The sequence below is a fragment of the Pholcus phalangioides genome, unplaced genomic scaffold (assembly GCF_987345545.1).
Source record: "Pholcus phalangioides strain wild (caught in Gottingen) unplaced genomic scaffold, Ppha-v1.0 ptg000009l_1, whole genome shotgun sequence".
NCBI lineage: Eukaryota > Metazoa > Arthropoda > Arachnida > Araneae > Pholcidae > Pholcus > Pholcus phalangioides.
The window spans coordinates 26,077,355-26,102,964 of NW_028301602.1; the positions used below are offsets into that span (position 1 = coordinate 26,077,355).

Below are 25,610 nucleotides of genomic sequence, written 5' to 3' on the forward strand. Positions count from 1 at the left end.
TAATAATATGGATTACAGAATTTTAACAGCCAGAGATATTAATTATAATTTTGAATTTTGCGCGATTCTCATTTGTTGATTAACTGAATCCGTAAATACCTAGAATTGTTTTCATATTAGAATAAACATTTATTGAGCTTTAGAATTTCGCATATGTTAGCATTCTTAGAATGTTATTATGCATATTCTCCGGTAAAAGTGATTAATTTAAGGAAATTTATCAAATTTACCAATGACGCTTGGGCACTATGCACAATCACAAGTTAAAGTGATAAATTTTAACCACTTTTTTTCTAATGAATGCATTATGCTGTTGCGATTCTGCTGATCGTTGTGATGAGACCATTCTGACAGGGTAGCCTGTTTGCATTTGTTTTCAAAAAACCGCGTCTTTGAATTACCCACAAGAACACAAACTGAATTTTAAAACTATAGATGCCGCGGCTTTATTACAAAAAATCACAGATTTATAAATAAACCACCATCGCAGCTCTCATCTTTTTAGAGTATATCACTACTTTTATATTTGTAAAAAAATCATTTAATGTTAAACAACTAACTATCCGTGTCACCTCAATTAAAGGTGAAATTATTGAAATTAAATTAATCCTTAAAATTATACCAGGCTTCTTAACGCTAAAACCCATGAAAATGAGTGTTGCAAGTTAAAAATTCTGTCGTACGTTTTGGTAATTTTGGTAAAATCAGACGTTAATGTCCAACTGACTGTCATTCTGTCCATTTAGCAGCCTGTAGAGAAGTTTCAAGCTCGTCCTGATAGAGCCCTGAAAAAACGACATCTTATGATAGATTTTATTAGTATGTTATCTACCCTTTTAGCTGATAATGACACTCATTCTGTGCCGAAACAAACACAATAAAATTATGTATAGATCAAATGTTCTTCAACTTATTGACAACTGCGGATCGGTGAAAATCGTTGCAAAATTTCGTGGACTGGCCGAAATGAGAGAAATAATCTGCGGATTAGCAAAAAATTAATAAATAAATAAGAGGAAAATATTCTGACAGACAAAAAAAATAGATTAATAAATAGGAAGAAAAAATTTCGGACTGAAAAAAACACATAAATACAAAAAAATTATTTGCACAATTAGGAGAAAAAAAATTTTGGACCGGAAAAAGGTACATAAACAACATAAGTATTTTGAGGACTTTCAAAAAATAGAAGAAATAATTTGCGGACCATCAAAACATGCAAAAACAGTGTACGTATATGAATGGAAACTATCTTATTTATTATATCCGCACTTACTGTATGCAAAGGCTGTCAAATGAGTAAAAGACGTGAATTTAGCCAAATGTTTCACATACAGGCACCGCTCCCCGGACCAGCGAGTGAAAAACATTGGTATAGATTACTCAAATTCAAGTAATATAATTCATTTTCGCTCACGTAAATGAAGCAAGTAGTCATTCACAAATATTGTTAGATACTTGGTTAATATAAACTCAATCTCGCGCCACGTGTTTTATATAATACTTGAGATTTCACTTAGCTTGAATAATTTATTTTGACGCAAAATTTCCTTATCCTTCCTAACGTATATATAAAGTTTCCTTTATTTAAAAATTTCTCTCTTCCTGAATCCAGCATCAAGAACTAAACAGGACAAGACAGATTCAACCTTAAGCTTCTTATAATAGATGTTTACATAAAACTTCCTTGAAGTCAGTCGGCAAAACTCGCGAGATAGCCGTAAGTGAACAAACAGCATAAGAGAAAAGTCATATCATTTCTTTTTCATATTTCTTTATGTATTCCACTCTGGTATCTCTAAGAAGCAGAACTCTAAAAACGAGTTTGTCGTGATGGAAGACTTTCCTAGACGTCGAATATGGAAAGAGAACGAAAAAACCTTAGGATAAGGAAAAGGCACCCGAGTCGTGCATCTGAAATATAACTAGAAATGGCTTCTAGTACTTCGACTCAAAAATCTTCAAAGAAGCATCCTCAAAACATGTCCGATTTATTCTCATCTTTTTTGCCCAAATGTAATCCCAATCGTTGTCTTCTTTTTTTATTAGATTTTTTTTTTTTTTTTCTGGGATCAGAGAACGTGACTAGACAGCGCCACATAACGGTGCCATCGAATGTGCCAATCATCCTGAATGAAAAATGACTTCCCTACGTGCCTCAATAAAATGGAAAAGGCGTCGAAATTGTATCTGTAAGGTCAAATGTGAAGCCTATAATATCAAAAGTGAATTGACGGATAAAAACATTATGAAGTCATTCTGAGGGATTTCTTTTGAAAAATTAAGCATTTTCTTTTTAATTCTGGATATTTTCAGAAAAAAACAAGAACTTTTCAGTTTATGGTTTCTTTTCTTTCATTATGAAAGTATTTTATTCAATAAGGTAAACGTTGCCAATTTACATGTCAAGTTGATATAGCCTCGTACGAAAGAAAAATGTCAGTTTTTCATATTATGATAATCAAATCACTTGAATTAAATTTGGGATTATGGTCCCGTAAATGCATTCCTTTGTTACCAAATTTTTCCACATCAAAATTGAATTGACGGATAAAAATATTCTTAATCGTATGAATACGACTTTTTATGTTTTAAGATCGTAAATATAAAGCGTCAATAAAATTTTGATTTTCAAACGTTGAAATTTATTTCTACTCTTCAATGCTGTCATATCTGAATGAGTTTTTAGTAATAGTTAGCTATTATGTTTTAAGCTACAGTTAGAAGGTTAAATTTACACTGATAAATTGTGCACTAACACCACGTTTTTTTTTAATATGTCGTTACTTTCTTTGCAGTGTGATGTGCATTAACATGATTACATGCTAAATATTTTTTACATTAATTAGAATTGTTAAAGAGTGATAATGGGAACACCAAAACCATGTTGCTCTTTATATGATGCGGACAACATGAGTTCTTGGACATGTGTAAGTATGATGGCATTATAGACATTCGGCATTTCAGTTCTTGTACTTTCGAATGTGTTGTCAAATGATGCTCGTAAAAAACCTGTGTGCGCATATTATACTAATAATGTACGTAAAAATACACATTACTTTAGTGATGATTATTATATTAATAGTTATTAAATTAATTGATTTATTGAGTGATTGTATCTATAAAAATTATGTTTTTCTCATATATAGCAACCTTTCGATACGAATAGAGAAAGTTGTTTTTCTCTGCTCACAACGCATCAAATCATCAATACGAATATCTTCGTTATTTTATTAGAGAAAGCCACCGAAAAGATGCATATCCTGTAATTATTTTAACGCTTCTTTTTTTTTTTTTGTATAAAAGGAAGAACGGGTATAACTATGTTTTTCACATAAATTTTTCAAGTCGAATTGTTTATAAAACCCTTTTCTTTCTCGTTTCTGTGTTACACTTCAGTATGTTTTTTAAAAGATTAACAAAACAAAATAGTTTCACTTCCCAGTACACTTAATTCGTTCAATTAGATTAAACACGAATAAAACTCGATTATTTAATTAATTCATTCATTAATGAATTACAATTATCGTGTCTTACAATTAAAGGTAAAAAAAAAAACATTCAGATTACCGTAATGAAGTCAGAGTGCCTTTATTTTTCAGCCCCCCGGTCTCTTGATCAAATCTGAGGGCTCATCAATTATTATTATTTTTTCCTTGCTTTTCTCCAAAATATTTTATTCATGCAGTCTCAACGCGTTCTGAGTATCAACAAAGACATAGATTGACATTAGTCGACAAATATTACTGGGGTGCGAGTGGCGTAATGATAAAATGATCGACTACCAACGTAGAAGCTGCTGTCAGGTCCGCGTATTCGATCCTAATAATTTTCAAATCAAAGTTCTTTCTCTATCAGACTTAAGGTAAACACCGATAGATGAAACCTTCTGAATATGCCCTCGTCTAAAGTCCGTACTTCAAGATGAGAGCGGAAATATAGCATGGTTTTACCCTAAAAAGTTTTTCAACCCAACTCATTCGGAGTAAACTGCCTCATGACGATTTGACCGGTGTGAGGTGAAAAAAAAAAAGATTAATCAAAATGAAACTATAGCCCGAACTATGAAAACTATCCCGAAACTAAAGAAAACCAAAAGTATTGCCAACGTGAGATCAGGACAAATAACTATTTACAAAACACAGACGCATGTTTCAGCACTCATGAGTGCCGTTATCAGGGTGGAGAAACAAAGATGTGATTTGATGTGTTGCTTCAGCTTTTCGGTCGTATGTTCATAGAGGTTTTGAATTGTGCTCCAACAGTGACTCATTTGATCATGAATTCAGCTTCATTATTTCTAATGCCATAGATGGGGGGGTTTAACACGGGAATGATAAATAACATCATCAGAAAAACAATGAGACCGACAACCGATACCACTTTCAATAACAGTGAGGACTTTTTATTAAAGATATAGCTGCCATACCTTTCAATCCATTTCTCTCTACGTAACTCAAACATATTCTCAGTCGTTTTCAAGCACAGATCATCGACTTGCCACCCAAGAATTTTTGACTTAGCCCCCCGTCCCCCGTCCCTCCCGAAACATGTCATCTAACCAACTAAGCAATAGGGCATTTATTTTATTTCGTGCACAGATTGTCCCCAAGACTACAACGGTAAAATCAAACGCTCTCTGAAATGTAGATTAAGCGAACATAGAAGCTACGTTAAAAATCAAGAAGTCCGTAGGTCCACAATAGCTTTACACTGCTGGAGTGAAGACCACAAATTAGATTTTCCAGAAGCTAAGTTGATCCAAAATGTTCTAACCCCCCATTTTTTCTAGATTTTTTTGTGTGTACCTACACAAAGGCTTTTCATGAACAATTAGTAAATCGCATAAAATCAACGTCCTCCATTCCATTGTACTATCACGAATCCATTAAAAAAAACAGCATTTGAATAATATTCGAAGGGCCCGTTAAGCTGGAGATATGTCATCACTAACAACCGATGGCAACAACTAGGACGTCAAAATTGAGAATTAAAAAAAAAATACTGAACTGAAGCAAACAACTCTGACCACCACACACTACCTCATTCTGACCATGTTTTTCGTTGGGACACGACGCGCGCGGCTTTGTTTCTCCACCTTGATAACGGCACACATGAGTGCGAAACATAGTCAGTTTTTTGTAAAAAGTTGTTTGTCCTCATCACGTTGTCAATATTTTTTGTCTTCTATAGGAAGACAGATATTGTTCCCGCAAATGCTAAAAAAGTTGGACTTTGAGACAATAGTTCGATTAAAACATTTTTTAGGCAAAAAAAACCGTTCGAAAGCTTGGTGCAGCATGGTAGAAGATGAGACCATGTCTTTCTGAGTTGATTATGAATAGGGGATTTTAACTATTCTATCTAACGTAAAGCATGGGTGTGATGGGGATGTTTGTCAGAGACTTCTCTATGCTTCCTAAAAGATGACATTTTACAGAGCTTTCAAGCCGTAGATACTCCAAACTCTTACTTTGAGATATTCCAAAAGTAAGTTTGAAACCCATTCGCATGGGTCACCCAAATATGCCATACAAGTATGTATAGACAATCATACACGAAAAAAAAAATGGTAGAAAAGAAGCTCAGGTTAGGAGCAAATACGGCCTAACTGTCTCCATCTTTTTTGCAAAATTGCGTGGTTTTGCATATAGGCTAATGATATTCCTAGAGAAAAATGCAGAAATTTTAGGATCCCAAATACGGAAAAAATACCAGAAATAACTAATTTATAGCCAAAAAACAACGTCAACGGTGAGAAAAATTGTCGATTATAACTATGACAGAAGCCGCTGGAAAAAAGCCAAGTGGCGGGAGATGAATCGGTACTGCAGGTCGTAGTGAATAAAAATGAAGTTCATAAAAAAAAAAAACTCGGTTGAACATGACAAACATGAAATGATTATTTATATTTATAATCATAATTGTCATTATGTAATTAACAGGGTGAGAAAAAATAATACTAGTCCTTGATTTCAGTAAAGAATTGGAATTCACGTTCGTTACAAGTACGGGAGACGGGATAACCAAAATTACGGAAAAAAATGAGAATGTCCTGGAAAATACGGGTCACATGATCACCTTACTTATGCAAAGCTGCAGAAATTCTACCTAAAGTTATTCAATAGGAAATATTTATGGTTATAGTGTATAATGTTTTTCAAACACCTTTTTTTACAGTAAAATAAATAAAATATATTCCACTGACCATATTAACCATCAATTGCGGTAATTGTAATTGATTCATGTGTAAAATTAGTTATTTGATCTTTTTTTTAACGATTGCTCATACATTATTTTTTTTTAGGAAAACAAATATAAGTATTATATATACACATTATTTTTTCTTCTCGGTTTAAAAAAAAGAACATCAAAAACATTTAACGCTTCTAGTAATAGTCTAATGAATTCTTCTCTTAACTTTACTAATTAAAATATTTCATTGCCCTGGAGATAAACAATTATCTAAAACATTTTTCCCCGTCATTTTCTCTCCATCCCTAATGCTTTAAGGGGAAAAAAAAATGCTAACATGGGAACAATTTTTCGGGAATATTTTTGTACTTCCAGCTTGATTCATTTTTTACTTTCATGTGCAAAGAAGAAAAAAATATGAAGCGTAAAAAAAATGACAACTTTTTTCTTATTTGTGTACAAGGGAAAAAAAAAACACAAGTAAGAAAGAGAAGAAAATGTTTTGTGAGAGTTTCTGATGTTGCAGAGAAAATTAAGAAAAACGATCGTCTTTGGACTTCATCCCCGAAATGGGAGTGAAAAAAAAAAAGGCGAAAAGAAATGGAATTATAGTTATTTCCTTAGAAAGAAAAAAAAACTCTGAATGGAATGCGAAAGATTTCCACCAGACAATGCCTACAGCAAAAAAATGAGAGAGAGAGAGAAAAAGACTACTCTTTTTTTTAAATTTTTCTTTTCCCTGTTTTGTATCTAACACAATATATATATATAATATATATATATATATATATTTATTTATTTTTTTTTTTTTTTTTTTTTTTTTTTTCTATGTATTTTTTCGTTTTTCGCATTTCAGTATTTACCAAATACTAGCACGGATTTTTTTTTTTCAAATATGGTATGTTAAATATGTGTCGAGAACCTAAGTAATAAATACAAATTATCGGTTTATAATTGGTAGTAGTCACTGATTACGTATTGATTTGAAATTGGTTGTAATCATAAAAATGGAGTCAATCACAACTTTGAAAATACAACAATCAAATGTTCCTTTCTATATTTTCCTCTACCTCTGTATTTTTTTTTCTAAACTAAATCGAAACATATAGGGGGAAACTGTTTACATCTTGGTACATTAGTTTCAAACTTAATTTTATTTTGGAACTCGGTCAATTATTTACTGTGAAATTTCACTAAATTCATTTTTAGTAACTACATACTGTATTAAACATCATATAAATTTTAAATTACATATGTTTGTTACTGTAATCCTGAAAGATGGATTTTTAAAAGACGAAATGTTCCAAGGTACAACACATGATCTTGTCCTTTTTAGCATGGATTGTTGTTCCTTGAAATCGGGTAAACTTATAAAAATAAAAAAAATACAAATATTACTAGAAAAATCATATACAATAAATGTAACTGATGTAAATAAGTATGTAATGAATATTTTTTAATATAAATCACATATTGAAATAAAAATATCAAAATATAATGACGTTATAAATATACATATATATATATAAACTAAAGTAACAACAATGGAGGTAGGAACGTATTTATATAGATGAAATGCGTAATTAATTTGCATTATAGTTATAAAAAGCCGAATTATGTTTCTAGATCTTGAGTTCTGTCAGGTCCATTGATGCTAGGTGATTTCATTCCAGATACAATATCCATGATGTCAATATTTGCTGTGTAAGTCACTACTGCTAAACCACACATGCACCTCTTCCACATTCTTCTGCGGAATTTCAAAAAAATGGTGCATGTTGGATTGTGCGTGTACGTGTTTTGTGAACCTACGTTAAGTTTATTCCTATGTAATGCTTGTTATGTGTAGTGCTACCATCTGCCATCAATTTTCCCAACTAAGAGTGAAGTGCAATGATTGGATAATTGTACCGTTGTAAGCCTGTTGCTCTCTGTGGCAAGCCTTTTTCAAATGGGAGATGGGCTTGCATTCTGTATTCGGCACAGATAAACAATAAAATATTTTCCACCTCTCCCACTAATGAAATTCACTCTATAAAAGTTTTTGTCGATTCATCCCACACTGTTAACTTTTTTTTTTCAACAAATTTCACTAGGAAATAACCGAAGGTGAATGGAAGAAATAGATATATTTTAAGTTCATATAGCAAAAAGAAAGTATTGAACTGAAATTTAAGATATAAATTGTATTTAAAAGCAATAAAAAAAATTAAAAATAAGTGTAAGTTTAGTATTCCAACGTGAACTAAGAAAATTTCAAGTTTTATAATGTTTCAAGGTACACGATACTCTATTATTTGTGAAAAAACATTAATAACTTTCTTCATAATCATTTATGATTGAGCACTTGGTAGGGTTTATCAGGAAAATGCATAGATTATAATTACTAAATATGATTCACTAAACTTAAAACATTGAGAAGAAACACAGAAAAGACAAGAACACATTTTTTTTACTTTTCGTGCCTACTTGCAAAATGTTTGTCAATGCCGCAGACAAAGAGCTTAAACCACGTATAGTAGTAAGGTCATGTATATTTCTAATCTCTTGCACTGCAAAAAAAAAAAAAAAGGAACAGCTCAATAGTGCCAAAACTATTTCAGGTTTTACTGTGGTCAAGGTACAATAGTTTTCCTCTTCAGATTATCTTTTGTACAGTCGAATCCCGTTTTAACGAACACCGTTATAGCGAAAATCTTTTCTAATCCCTCAGATAAGTTCACATAAGAACAATGCAAAAACCTGGAATTCCTTCATAACGAAATTTCGTTATAACGAAGTGATTTTTCCGGTCTCTTGGAGTTCGTTATAATAGGATTCGACTGCATATATTTTTTCGCTTTCTGAACGCCAGTACTCTGCCGCCGGACTTGAACCGCTGTTGCCAAGATCTCGCCCAGCTTCGAAGCAGAAACATATTTTGCTCTCAGGATTTCAATTTTGTAATCAGTACATGTAGGATTTTTCTTGATTTTTTTTTTATTTGTTGATAATTTAAATAACCAACAGTGAATGGTTTATAATTTATTATAATAACTGATTATGTACTGTTTTATACTGTATCAGTATTATAATTTATTAAAATACTGATATGTATTGTTTGCGATTGGCTGTAATCAGAGATTTGTAGTGATTCCACTGCTGTGTTCAATGTCATTTCATTTTCTGATTTCAATTGCCTGATGTACCATAATTAAATACCTTGTCAATGATATAATATTGCAGCTGGGACAAGAAAAAGAACTTTCACAAATTGGTGATCAGATCAAATAACAAAATCTTCATCAATAGCTTATGGTGATGCCACACAATAAAATGTGTGGAATTGATAATGATAATTGCGTAATTGTGAGTAATTGTGTGAAATAAAACACAAATGAATGACGGTCGAGTCACACAAAAGCACAGGAATAGACGACAGACTCGCAAAAAAAGCAGTCACCGATGACGAAGCCACACGAACACTCACCAAATACAAAAAAACATTTTTTTTTGGTGACACCAATCAACAAGGAGCTTAGCAAAATCAATAAATGTGACAAGATATCACTTGACTCCAATCTTTATATACAAAAGAAGTGTGTCCACAGCCCATGACTCCCACATCCTGCAACAGGGCCCTTAGGCTATCCCGTTTTTCAAGCCCAATCTATGGGGAATACGTAGTGCGAAGGAAGAAAAAAAATCATGAGAATCGTCCTTTGCCCCAGGGCTAAACCACTGTCAGCCCCATCTTAGTAAAATTGCCCCAAAGACCAAAAATATTGGACTTTTTGTCCTCTGGGCTGTCTTGGAAGACTGAAAAAGTGTTTTAGGGTCACATTGGGATTTTTTTTTTATTTGAATTGAATTGAACAAATTTGATTTGACTCATTTTAATAATGATTTGATAGACTGACCATTCCAATAAAAATATGTAAATTTTTCAATCAAGTTTTTTTCGCAACATCATTTTATGAAACATATACAGAGTATCCTATAAATGCTAGCACGGTCTTTATGTCATCAACCGTCCGTCGTAGAGGTATGATTCCAATTCAAAAAATGCTCGAAAATTCATTCAAAAATTACCTAGTGCCAGTTTTGAGAATAAATGTGCGTAGCAAAATAAAATACCTAAATTTCCATACGTTCCCGCTGTGCCTATCTTCCAATAAGAAAATTAGTGCCCTGTCTCTTCTGATGCCAACAAAAAAATTCCGTGCTAGTACTTACAGGATACCCTGTATGTATATTTTATAAATCTTTTATGTTATTAAACACCTATAATGACTTCGCGCAAAATATTGAGTAAAACATGGCCAGGGGGAGCTGCAATATATTATTCCAGCATTTCTCAACCTGTGGTCCGCGGATCAGATATGGTACGACGAAAGCACAGGTGGTCCGCAGACAGACTTGATAATTTGACTCCAACTGAATGACAATTTATTCAGTGGTTGTAATATTGATATTAGTAATATCCATAAGAGTTCAAATAAAAATTATACCTTTATACTTAAATTCACCATACCTCTTCAAGGAAAATGCGAAAAACTGAAATCTCAAGTACGCGATATCATTAGTTGTAGCCAAAATTTGCAATTCACGACAAATGTGCTAATAACTCAAAAATTAATGAAAGGTGGAGATATATAAAAAGCTGCCACTTAACACACAAAAAAATATTCGAATGATCAGAGGGCCATATCTTATTCATATAAATAAGAGGAACTGAGGTCTAAAATACGGTAAAATATGGAACGTTTCTGATTGCCATCAAAAATGTCTTAAGTTGGCAAATTCCCCAATTGCAGTTAAAACCGCTGAAAAATGGAATGAAGAAGTTGAAACTTACAAAAAAAAGGTAAGATGAAAAACTGTATTTCTAGTCATAATTACCATCATGTTATTAAAATGCGGTTTATCCACGATTTAATAATCTCAATGATGCACCCTTGACCAACCCCGAAGAGTATACAGTTCTGCCCGGCACGAAAACTTGAAACGGCGAAACGGGATAATTCCCTGAGTCGGGAGCCAATGGGATCAGATTCGAGCTATGCTATAAATCTATTATTTTAGTTAACATTACAAATTCAAATACGCATCGTTGAAAAAACTGGACAAATATAAAACGATTCGGAACAGCTGAAAATACAGGAGTGTTCCGGGACACAACTGGGCGTGTGTAGAATTTTTTCAGATATTTTACTGTTCCTTGCGTTCAGAAACGTTGAGAGACGCTCATAGGCGGGAGATAGATTTGAAAGTCTGGAGGGGGGCTCATGATGATGATGATCATGTCAATTCATATATAAGCAAATACATTACATCAGTCGGCTTTACCTTCGATGCCGTGGGCACCCCTCCTGTCCCTTCCCCGTATCACCACCCATGGAGACGCAGCCTTATTCTATTTTTATAAAGTTCGAGTTTGATACTCTTGAAACCGCATCACAGTTCTTGAATGAGAAATAGCACTGATATACATACGCATATATAACAATTTTTTCTCAGTTTACGGTTATTTTCTTCGCATGCCGACCACTTACAAATTACCGTGATCCTGCAATTCATCACTAGGCACCTAAAAGAAACCTCCTGACTCAAATGATATTTGTAAGAAAAATTCTTTTTAAACGCTTTCTTCTCTCTCTCTCTCTCTCTCTGTCTCTACACTTTACATCTCACTATATAAGCAAGAAGTTCATAAATCCCGAAATATTTATTTGTTTTTTTCCCAATGCATTTTCCACGTGATGAAGGTGGTGATGATGTCACCAGTTTAGTGCAAAAAAACTCGATTTACAGTCCCCGAAGTTCTCGTGTATTTCTGGCACGTACTTTGCCGTATATTTTATACCATGGAATTTCCTTCAAAGTTATTTTTTGTTGGTTTTTTTTTTTGTATTTGTTTTTCCTGTCGCCTAAGAAGAAGAAATGAAATTCGAAGCAAGAAAACTCAATATATATACATATACAATTTTTTCTTCTTCTTTTATCAGGTGGAATCTAGACTTTACTTTAGAGTATATACTTTGGAGTTTTAGGCTAGAGGTAGTTTTTTTCTGCCCCTTTTGAAATATGGAAAACGCAAAATGCTTTCGCTTCGAACCATTAACGATGAATGAGAAGGAATTCCTCAAATGGACAGAATAAGAGAAAAGAGTGGAAAAGCCAATTTTTCCTGGAATGAAAGTTATTCAGTACATCTGCGATTCTTTTTTCTTTCTTTTTTTCTCTCCTGATGCTTTCACTAGGGGGAAAAAAAGTTATTGTCAACTTTTATACTTGGGGCATTTTTATTCTGAGTCTCTTCTTTTATATCGTTAATAACTCAGAATTCCTTATCTTCACAATATTTCAGGTCGGAGTAGAAATACTGTTATCTACTGGGAGTTATAAACTTCTACCTTTCATAAATATGGTGTTCATTTATAGTTATCGTTGGAATGTTCTTTTGGAATTTGGTTCAAGTGTAATGACAACGTCTTTTCGATATTTCTCATACATTAAAATACTTTTATAAGTGACCCGATCAAATGTTCTCATTACCATACTTTTAAATTTTTATTAGCCTTATAACAAACGTCTTTTAAAAATTATTGAGTTACTCATTCCATTGTTTGTGAATTACACATAAATGTGGGCAATGATAATTAAGAGTAATCAAACCGATATATAATTGAGTGCTATTAGAAATGGTTGCAAATTTGATTCATTTCACACGAATCCAAAAAAAGACATCTTGATTGTAATGCATCTCTATTGAGATTGCCTTCACTTAGATGCAAATACAAATACAAAGGGCACACCAGACAAAATGTCTTCCAAAGTAAATATATTCAGATGTATTTGATCGTTTCTCAGAAGCCTGATCGTAGCAAATAAATTGTGTCCTGTTTCATCATTTTTGTCACACCACGTTCATTTTCTGCACACGAGAGCCAAATCAGACCGGTACCCATAATTTATTGACTGTTCCGAGCGACAGCGTTCGATATTTAATTTTTTTTTAATACTCATCGAGGGGCTGGTGCTCTAACCCTTCTTTGCGGAACTGCCTCCGCTAGCAATCTTCCTTCGTGGTCATGTTGTCACCGTTTCTGTCATACTTTGTCAAGAAAGTTTCGGACGGGAACGAATCCGGTATCGAACTCGCGACATCCTCGCGAACCTCTAGACATCCTTTGGTATACTCTAAGCGAGTATCTTATCGATCAGAACTACCGCGCAACCAAAACTCTGTACTTCATAGTTAAATGTGTTGAAACTAAAAAGTGATAATTTAATCGACATTTCTAACTTTCTTTCGGTTTGAAATTGAAAACACCTGGTGAATTTTCTCTGTGGCGATCGACCAGGCCTGTGTACGGTTTAAAAGTAAAAAGAAACAAAGTCGAGTGTATATATTACTTCTTATTTTTAAGCAGGAAATATATACAGTGTACGCTTTGTCGAATGTGAATGAATTATTCAAACTTTCTCTCATTCGGTAAGCAAACCGCAGCAGACATTACAGGATTTTTTCTTCAAACCGTCTACGTATAACTCCGGTCTATCGCCGTTGAGGCAAATTTTTACGTTTTAAACAAAAGTGGTGAGTGATGTCTTAATTCTTTGGTGTACCTACAACATTGTATATATAGCGATACGCGTGTTTTTCACAAGGTCATTTATATTAGACATTACAGTTGGTTATTTTTCATGTGCGTAAATTTTTGTAACGAGCGCTTGTCTTGAGTATAGTTGTCTTTTTACTGTCACTCTTTCTCCTTAAAGGGAAGGGAAAATGACAAGAGCGATTTCGATAACTGTCACCTAATTAATGCATTGTATGTGTGTGTGTGAACATCATGGAAAAACAGTGAGCAGGCAGAACTTTTACATGGAACTTACATAATATGAAAAATTCAATCATTTACCATATATATACAAAATATGGAACACAGTGGGCAATACCAGCAAGAATAAAGAACAATCACATTTCTAACAAGCATATACATACAGTCACACAGCACGTTCCAACATGTTCCGCTTTGTTAGTAATTCCGCAGAGGAATGCGTACGAGGTGCATGTTCAGTTAAATAGCAGTAGTAGTAGTAGTAGAAACGGTTTAGATGACACTTTTTGAATTACTTTCATATTCGAAAAACACCCTCTAAGAAGCATTCCATGATCTTTACAGACAATAATGCTGAAACTATCCAAAGTACTATCCTATTCGACACTGACATCATTGACAGGTGCAAGAATTCCTCGTGAAATGCATACCAAAAGAGATTAAAGTGGGAAAAAAACATTGAAAAAAAAAAAGAAGACATAGTAGGAAAATAAAAAGTAGGATTCTTATTTATAAGTCCCTGATATTTCTAATATAGTTTTCTACGAAACGACATGTACGTACACAAAGAGCCGACCATGCAAAGCTGACAGCGCGTATAACCTTTCGCGAACATAAAGAGACTGGTAAAAAATAAATAAAATGGAAACAAGCGTTTACAGCTGTCATTCCTTTTTACATCGAAGCACTTTTCACTTCGTCTTCATTTGTCGCTGCTCAGCCATGAGCCATAATCTTAGAGGTTATTTATAGGCATAACATTTTCTTTTTTGTTTTCTTTTCCTCAAACAAGACACCACCACCACCATCCCAGCATCAGGTCACGAACAATTCATCTTTAAAAGCAGATGTTATTGTTTCAAGTTTTTTTTTTCTACTTCGAGTGCGTTCTTTAAATGTGCTCACTCAAAGTTGAACTAATTAAGATTATCTTTGACTTGAAAGATTTTTCCATCCGATAACAAAATGTTTTCAAAGTGAAAAGTTACAAAATTTATTAAAGAAAACTGAAGAGGTCTGAAGGTATTCAACACCAGTTCTCTTCTTGCTACAGATAAGAAAAATACTGTTGTGCAAAAATTATTATTGAGCTGACTATTTTTATAATTAATTTTCAATATGGAATGGAGATACGTAAAACTTGAGTGAAGAAATGATTAGCTTCTCTCTACGAGGTATCGAGATGAAAGGAATTCACTTGAAGAGTCTAAATGTCCACGAGCATCTGCTATAAGTGCAGTTTTTTTCTGAAATGTATCACGACTCTAAAGTTCGAATTCTATCATACGTGAAATCTCCAACATATTCAACAGAATATGCACATTATAAATTCAGTGAACATACTTATGACTGCGTTCATCACATAATGTCGCTTCTGAAGTGTTTTTCTGCGATATTTGCTCCTACTCAAGAGGTGTACGACCTTTTCAATCCGTGTTCCAGGTATACAGTATTTTTGATGCTTGCGGGACAGAAACTTGTACATATATAGGGGTCGCCATAAGATCCTTATTTTACGGAACATTCACTACGAAACATAGTTATTTAGTGTAAATTAAAGTTTGTTCAATCTTATTTCTTGGTATATTTTTTGGTATTTGTTTTGTTATTATTTCATTTTTCTCTTATGTTACTCCTGATTATATCGTGCTCAATGTTTTCTGATGGATTGTTTCCACAGAATGTATATAATTCTTTCGTTTGTTGAATAAATAGAAGATACTCTCCGACACGACCCATCCTCCTAGGAGTTGAAGAGAAGAGGTTGTCTTGCACAACCAGCTATGGGCGTGAGCGGTCATCAATCAAACTGGTCCTTCAAACGTTTTTGTAAAACGTCGCGTTTTGTTATCGTGTTTTTAACAAGACTTGCTTCAATATTTATTCTTTACTGAAATCAGGAATTAAGATTATTTTCATGACATACAGATTATATCCAAGGATGATTTCATGCTTCGCTATCTATACGGAGTTTTTCAACAGCTGGCTGATGCGAAGATGAATACGGGAAATTAAAAAAAATTCAACTGCCCTTACGGGGAATCGAACCCATGTCATCTCATTTGCCAGGTGAGCGCCCTAGGCCACTAGATTACTAAAGCAACGAACCTCAATTTTCCCTTAGAGCTTGTGTTCACTGAACGGGACTGCACATGGATGGTCGGACCTAGTAACTCGGGTCAAAGCTGACTATTGCTGACACTACTAACAGATAGTGACTATCGCTATCCATACCGACACCCATCGCTATCCATACGGAGGTTTTGAACAGTGAGAGGACGTCGCTTCGATTTCCCGCGAGGACAGCTGGACTTTCTTTCCCGTATCCATTTCACGTCAACCAGCTGTTAAAAATCTCCATATAGATTATAATATGATAATTGTGACTCTAACATATGATTAACTAGAGTGAAGTGAACTAGACATGAAGAAATTCATGTCTCATATTCGTCAAACCTGAACATTGACATTGAGGAATTTTTGGAAAAAAATGTGTTTGATACCCAAGTTTCTTTGGATTTAACCTCTTTACGATCACAGGCGTAATATTACGTTCAAATACCATTCATTGGAATAAATTCAAATAAGTTTTCTACCTTCTTTCCTCACTCTCTTCCCCATGACGAAGCTTTATAGTAGCCCTATCTACGAAAGTTGCTTTTTCTTTCTATACTCCTGTGTGTTACTGATTTTTTCCCATATATATATAATGTATCTTTGTACATTAAAGAGTATACATGCAAGAGCGAAAGAGAACACCTAGGATGAAGTTGAAAAGAGGCTAGAAAAAATCTTATATATTGCTTATGTGTTTTACTTTTTCGTTTCATATATTTTATCCCTCTTTTTTTCTAACGTGCGATTAGGTTAAGACAAGGTTACCAGATTTATCGCCTATTCGTCAAATAGAGATAATCCAAATTTCTTGCCAAAATTTTGTACGTGAAACGTTTAAAGGCGAAATAATTTGCGTGAAAAATTATTCATTCCTCCAAAAAAGATCCGATCATAAAAAGTCAGCGAGAGTCAAGGATTGGGCTCCACAGAGTGTAAAGAACATCGATTTCTCCACCATAGTAAAGTATAATAGAAAATCAATCATATACAGTCGAATCCCGTTTAACGAATACCGATATAGCGAAAATCTCGTTTTACCGAACACGTTTCTAATCCCCCAGATGAGTTTACACAGGAACAATGCAAAAATACTGGAATTCCTTTATAACGAAATTTCGTTATAACGGACTGATTTCTCCGGTCTCTTGGAGCTCGTTATAACGGGATTCGACTGTATATTACATCTGAGGTAACAACCCGTAGCAAATGTACTGCAATTTGAAGGATAGCATTTGGTGATTAATGCCTACTTTACCGCATACCAACTCCAGACATATATCGCCATACGGCAATTTCCAACCATTGGACTTGGATGGGAAACGAGGGTGCCATGTAATCGGTGGTTGCCTCATGCTCGGTAGGTAGAACTTGTTTCTGATGTTCTTGCCCGGATTGAAACCCGTGGATCTTGATGGTAACCTTCAGAGTGAAAAACGAGCCTCTTATCACCACGCAATTCGGGCGGGCAGGTTAATAATGTCTAGCACTTGTGTTATTCGTTCTACCGCGATTGATGTTACAATCTCGATGTCCCGAATCCTTTGAATAACTGCTGAAGTGCTTTCGTATATTCATTGTTCTACCTAGAAATAGCGTAATGCTTCTCATGCCCGAAATAATTAACCTCTCCAACAATTACTTGTTTCTGTCGTGATCTCATCGGCAGAATACTCATGGATAAATACGCCGGGATTCCTCCACCCGCACTATCTCAACAAAAATAAAAACCCGGACTGTATTTTTTTCAATTGATTTTGAACTATATATTTGTCCATCACTGATATGGGACGCCTTCAATATTTTTCCATTCACGAGAGCCGTTAATGTCGTCAAAAGAACGGTAATGACAAATCGCACATGTGGGAAATCTGACATTTGCTTGAAGTAAAATCAGCCTAATGTGACTTGCACTTGTGAACGCAACTTGAATTGGGATGTCAATTAAAAACTCTACAGCATGAAATAAAGAAGAAGTATCGAGCACTATTGTGTGTACTCGCGAGCGATAGATTGCAGATGTCAGCACCAAAATGCCACATACTTTGTAATTTCACCAATTAATTCAGAAATAAGTTATCGTGATAGCTGCAAATACAGGGTGGGTAAAAAGTCCGTAAAAACTTTAAAAATGAATATAAACCGGAAAAAACCGAAATAAAAAACGGTTTGCATATTTACCATCACTAGGTCACGGAAATTTTTTTGAAATGAAAAAAAAACTGAAGAAAAGCCGATAGATGGCGCTGGTACGAGCAGCTTTGTGGAAATATGCAAATGAGACGTATAACTTGATATCAAGAACTTGCGCTCCTAATCCATAATCAGTTCACCGTTTTGTAAACCGTGTATGTGGACCTGCTGCACTCTGCCGTTGTTGTATTTGTGACTCGCCTACAATATGGTGGTCACATGGAACATGATCCACGAAATCCCCTGTGGTTGTGGTGGTCATGTGGAACACATACTGCTGTAATAAACGATTTGCAGGCATTCTGTGCGTTATTTGCGTATCTTTTCTTGTGTACGTCAGCGCCACCTATCGGCTATTTTACCCCGCCTTAAAAAATATTCCCGTGACCTAGCGGTGCTAACCCTGCAAACCGTTCATTTTTAAATTTTCTACGAACTTTTTGCCCACTCTGTATATGAATATCAGGCATTAGAATTTTTGTCCATGAGCGATTCCACATTATTCTCATCCACATAATGATTGAATATTTGTACCGTTCGTAGACCTGTTGCTCTCTGTGGCGCGTCATTTTAGATGGAGATCAGCTCGTATTCGCGCCACGAAGTTGGAAAACCAACTTCAGCCGACTACTACTGTGGCGCCGATGGGGATCAAACCCAGGTTCCCGCGGTGCGAGTCCATCACACACCACTCGACCACCACACACACATACATAATTAAAACGCTGCAAATCATACACTTCTTCAATATACTGTGTATTCAATTATTTTTTATATGTGTATATCACATTAAAAATTTCAAAACAGCATAGGTGGTATGATCCGATCTTATCAGTTATTACATGACCCTAAGAGTGCGTGAAAATCCCTCCCACTCACATCACGAAATTGAGCATATAATTACTCAGGTATACTCACTACAGAACTAAATAAAGCTTTGCAAGATCCATCAAACGTGACAGACAATCATAATGTCTCTCCTCCTTCCCTACTTTTTTGCGCCGGTAGCAAAAATTAGAAGTAAATGGTTTCATCGTTGACTTAGCGATACACATAATTTTTCGATACACGTTGTCACAATCCATTAATTCTTCGAGGAGTTCTTTTTTTTTTCATTTTGTAAAAGGCTCCGGAAGGAATCCATTTTACGTTGTCTGAGTTGAATACATACATTTTCAGGAAGCTTCTCACTGATGGATGAAATTACCGCATGTCGTGTTCCGATGTAATGTCCAGATTGATCGGATTTTCCCTTGCGCAGGTTTGGCTAGAGTTCAGGTCACATGCCGATGAGCAAATGCATTGAAGCGCGCTCGATAACACATTTCGATATCTAGTTTTCACCGTGCGATAATAAAAAGAAAAAAAAAATTCACATGTATTGGAATTTTCATCCATGTTATACGTTACAGTAGCTCGAGTAACAAATGAATTCTCCTATGGAAACAAATGACGTGAAATTTATTTTAAAATCGAAGTACTTTGGACGTGAACCGAATCGAAAGCGATGTGAAAAATTTATCTCTTTTTTTTTTTTCTTTTACCCAAGGAATTCGTTAACGTGGAAGCTGGCATCGCCTCGTGCGACCAAGTATGAAATAACTGTATTCTTTTGGGACCAGTAAATAAAGATGAATGTATGGTAATACACATTTTTTCGTATTCTAAAAGTCATTGCAAAAATAGCGGTCATGTTTTAACATCCTCGGTGGAATAAATTCGCGTTTTCTTCCCATAATATGAATTCGCTAGAAATACCGTACATTCCGTGAATTTTACGTGAAAGGCATCTGAATGTCTGAGTACGGATTATACACTACTGCGTATTTATCTGCAGAGCTTTTTTTTTTGTTTTTTTTTCTGAGGTTGGAGTGTGATTATTTTTGAAAATTAATTTCTAAAAAATAATTTTTTAAACGTTTATAGATGGTGTGTGTATGTATGAGGAGAAAACTTTTTTATTTTTCTACAAAAACGTGATCAGCAACCTCTTCTATTTCTCAAGATTTCATTATTTGTTGATAAAATTTGCATATGATTTTATTATTGTATAATGAATTTTTATTATTTGTGAATGAATTTTTATTATTTGTGAATGAAATTTTATTATTTGTGAATAAATTTTTATTATTTGTGAATGAATTTTTATTGTTTGTGAATGAAATTTTGTTATTTGTGAATGAATTTTTATTATTTGTGAATGAATTTTTATTATTTGTGAATGAAATTTTGTTATTTGTGAATGAATTTTTATTATTTGTGAATGAATTTTTATTATTTGTGAATGAATTTTTATTTGTGAATGAATTTTTATTATTTGTGAATGAATTTTTATTATTGGTGAATGAATTTTTATTATTTGTGAATGAATTTTATTATTAGTGAATGAATTTTTATTATTTGTGAATGAATTTTTATTATTTGTAAATGAATTTTTATTTGTGAATGAATTTTTATTATTTGTGAATGAATTTTTATTATTTGTGAATGAATTTTTATTATTGGTGAATGAAATTTGAATATTACGCGGATAATATGATGTAATTTTTTCTCAAAGAACCGAAATTTCCATGTTTAGATTACGTACAGGAAATTACTGTACGCGGTATTGAATGTATGGCTAACTAAAAATTTCTCGGGAAAATGGAATCAAAGACTCTTGTATTATTTATAATGATTACTGATACAGTTACTGATATGATTACTAATGATTACTGTACATGAAGAGTGTCCGAAAAGAATAAAAAAATGTAAAGCCGATTCAAAAAATAAAATATGAAAAATCAACAATAATTAGCAAGAGAAATTCCGTTGGGATATTTTCAATGCCGTAAAATTACTATCGAGAGAAATATAAGAAATGTATGTGAATGAAATTTGCTCCTTTTTTTTCCTGCTGAAAGAAGTTTACGACGTGATATTTGAAGAATTCCCCCATCATTGATATCTGGACGAATTTTTATCCTAATGATATGTGGATAAATTTCTTTTTTTTTTACTGCAATAAAGAAAATCGCAAATTTTGGTTGAATTTACCTCTTTTTTGCTGATCGATCTTCATAATTAATTTTAAGCATGAAACCGTGCATTTATTATTCATTTTGACTACATACCCCCGTGTACCGTATTTGTTGGAGTGTAAAGGATCGCGAGGACTAACCTTAGGAGTTTGGCTGAAGAAATAAAACGAAAAAAATGGAAAATCAACGTATGTACCATTTTCAATTTTAAAAATTAAGCTTCTGTTCAATAACGTGTGTTATTTATTGTGGGTTAATACTCAGAACTAATTCTGAATATTTTAAGAGCGAATTCAATTAGTCGAAATTTGAATGTTATATTATAATGTCATAGTTAATTTTGTTTGGGATTGAGATTTTTGAAACAAAATTTCACTATATCCCCCAAGCATCGAAAATTGTGTTTTTGAAAGAAAATATTGGTCAAGAAATACAGTCAGTACATAAAAAACAATGATAATATAAATGGCGGACTGATTAAATAAGAGAAAGATGACATCCGATCTATGATTTTACTCAAAAACGTTTCAAGATGTGCACATGAATATACAAAAACCACCGTCTTCCGAAAATTCGCGTACCCTTTACTTTGCGTACCTCTTTCGAAATATTCTGTTCACCTTAACGGTGGGTCAGGGGTGCATCATTGAGATTTACGTACCTGTTTGAACATGAGTGTGAATATTGGTTTGTAATTTCCAACAACACCGATTAATTATTATGAACCACAATATAATCTCTATATATTCCGAACAATTGATCTCGTTAATACTCACGGACGGCAATTGATTCCCATTGTTTGCATTAGCGGTGAGGTACGCTCCGAGTTAATTAGCCATTAAATAGGTTCCCGTGATCATCCGGGGAACAATTCATTATCAACAAACGTTTCCTCCGGTATCTACAAAACAGTAATTCGGTATTATCTGTAGTTTCGGTTATAAGGTTGATGAAATCGCACTGTAGAATGCTTATTGAGGGAGCATTTACGCTAGAGGTGCTTGATGATTCGTATTCCCCGGACCTTTTGTAACAAAATGAATACCTCGGACCCCTTACACCAGTAAAATCAAGGCTGTGAAGACCTTTTCAGAATATATTCTCACCCAATCTTATGTACATGCTGAAAATTTTCCAAAGACATTTAATGGGGTTCAGACGTGGACCTGGTTAAGAACATGTGCTTCAGAGAGAGCCATCAGAGTGCTATTCATAATGTTCAAGGATGAAAACGTCTTAAAAAAATAAAACAAGCTTGGCGTAGCCTTATATTTACGATGACTGTATGACCTGTATTTTACGGGACTTTCCAATATTTTTAGTAAGCCTTTTGACCATCCTACTTCGGAACGAAGCTTTCTCGAATTCGTTATATACACTGTAATCACATAGCTTTGCATAGAAATGTGAATATTTAATAGTTTTCTATGAAATACATTCTAATTAACTGTAGATTTGCTCTCTGATTTCACTGTTGTATTCAGAATTCAAATAGCTCTTTTAATAGCATTTGTTTTCCCCTGGTTGCAATATTTTTGGAGACGATTACCATATTCACGCAGATTGCGACATTTTTAAAGACAGTTACCAAATTTAAGGAGTTCGTTAGGTTTCTTGAAGACGGTGATTAAATTCAAGAAGTTTGCGATAACTTTGAAGAAAAGACGATAACAAAATTCAGGCAGTTTGCGATGTTTTTTGAGGCGGTAACCAGTTCGAGCTGTTTGCTATATTTCTAGAGACTGTAACCAAGTTCAAGAAGATCGCGATATATTTTGATGATAATACCACATTGCGAGACACAAACGATTGGCAATTTCATTGGCGAAAATTGGTGATGTCCTGTATCTACTATCCCAAAGTTCCAAATTCGTCTTCATAGAATATGATCATCCAAGTAATATTATATCGATCAAACATTTTAGAAAGTAATTTAAAAGCTATTCCATAATCTACACTTCGATCTAAATCGATTTTCATTCCATTTCTTGAAGAAATATTTGAAAAAAAATAGGTACTTAAAAATATTCGATCTTTTTCAGATCATATATTTCATTATAATGTTCGTTCGGCTAAGCAAGGCTCACCTTTTACAAACATAACTGGAACATTACGTTTTTTTATATAAATATATATTTCTATTCTTTTTTTTTTCCTTTTTAAAAAATGAAAAGAACAATATATTTTGAATGTTAAAGATCATCTTGTCCCAGTTTCGTCTTTGAATAGAAACGAAAGAATTATTGTCTGGTTCTCTTGCGGGCAAAGTTCCAAGAAAACTGCTATGATGTCTGACTGATGCTACTCTTTCTGCTGGAATAGTCTCTTTCTATTTTATCTTTTTTTTTTTTTCTTTCATACTTATGGTGCAGAAGAATGGATTATAAGAAAGAAAAAGAGATAGGAGTTAAAGAATGAATAAAAGAATGAGGAGGAGGAGGAGGAAGAGCAAGAGCAAGCCAGGTGTTTCTGCTCCTTCACCTTAGAATCCATCCATTTTCTGAAGACGCAACATTTCACTGCAGCCGAGAGATGGATAAAATAAAAAAAAGGAAATATATGAAACATCAATATTATAGCCAAAAGTCTACTTACCCATCTTTTTCAATCGCCACTTCTCTCATCCTTTTTGTCGATGATACAAGAAGAGAGAGAGAAAGAGAGACGAAAAATAAAATTGCGAGCGAGCGATCCATCTATTTCGATGGAAACTGTTGTTCAGCCTGTACCCGTTCTTATGGGTTTTCGGACAGAACCGAATCTGCACACGGAGACGTGAATTTTTATGTATTCGCATTCACAGAATGTCATTTCGACGACTGTTTGGAGAACTAGCTGTGCCTTTACATTGTATTAGAATGGAGGGGGGAAAGGGAGGAAACAAAAGCGTCCTTTTTATGGAAGATTAACGCTGGGTCTTAGCCGAATGCATATACATATAAAAGCAGCTGACGCATGGAATCCATAAAAGCCGCCTTGCATCGAAACAAATGCATGCTTCAGTGTTGTTTCATTCCAGAAAAGAAGTAGGATAAGAATAGTTTCCACTAGCACTGAAATTTCAGTGAAACTATAAAAAAAAACGATATTTGCAGGAATCAAAAAGTAAATCTGATTAAGTCATTATTTTCCACTTGATATATTTATTTTTTAAATGAATTTTCAAAATATATATTTATGCGATGGGATAAATATTTAACACAGTATACAATTCTGTGGTGTTTGGTCAGAACATGATAAGTCCAAAATCGCACTTTTGAGATATAAGCATTTTCATTGTCATTTAAAAATTAAAAATAAAGCATATACACAAATACAAATGAAAATATCATACATCAGCATGTTGTTTAGCCATACGCACGCATTTGTGCATTTACTTCACTTCTAATTAGTTATAATTAGCAAGACTACTTTTAGATCAAAAAGCCGTTTTTTTTTGGAGATATCATGTTCTGACCAAACACCACAAAATTGTAGTTATATTTTTAAGATTATAAAGATTGAAAACATTGTAGTTGATGTTGGGCGTGAATTTACTTTTTGACTAATATAACGGTTTGTACTATAAAGTAACACTTTCTTTTTAACCTCCGTAACATCCGTTGAGCCGGGATTAAACTATGAATGTATCAGAAAAGTTATTTAATAAAACATGAAAAATACAACCAATTGGGTTAAATCAGCATGTTATTACGCATTCGGAGAGTCCGGTTTATTCTCACAGCATATCCGATTAGGGGCACCACTATAGAATTTCAACAGATCTCAGAAGTGAAGCCAAAGATAATTGCAGAAAAATTTAGAAAATAAGGTTTTGTTTGTAAAATTCAAAATATGAGTATATTAGAAAAAATTATTCTAAAAAAAAAGGCTACATTCTTTTTTATACATTTTATCTAGTTGGGGGACACAGCTACGAGTATTCATGGTCTCGTTCAAATTTCCACACGTCGTTTTCAATGACACTTCTCATTCATCGGCACGGCTCATACGCCGGAAGGGCGCTGAAACTATGTCTCGCAAGAATTTCGTCTCAAGCCATCCGATGACCTCCTATGAGTTGCGTAAACGAGAAGCCGACGTTAGCAGTCAGGCGTCTTCAAGGAATTGAATCTTCCCAAAAATAACAAAGATTCTGAAAATGTTGAGTGACGGACTTTTCTGCGTGATAATGTCACTCTGCATTTGAACAGACAAAAAAATCTCTTCACAGAATTTGTCTACTCCATCACTCACCAACCCCGCCCGCATCACTATATTC

At 33.9% G+C, this 25,610-nt stretch overlaps 1 protein-coding gene across 1 annotated transcript in view; it reads right to left on the bottom strand.

The window, feature by feature from the left end:
• The window catches only part of LOC149082608 (inactive dipeptidyl peptidase 10-like), a 528,870-nt gene that overhangs the window by 333,469 nt on the left and 169,791 nt on the right, over nucleotides 1-25,610 (bottom strand). The window lies entirely within an intron of this gene.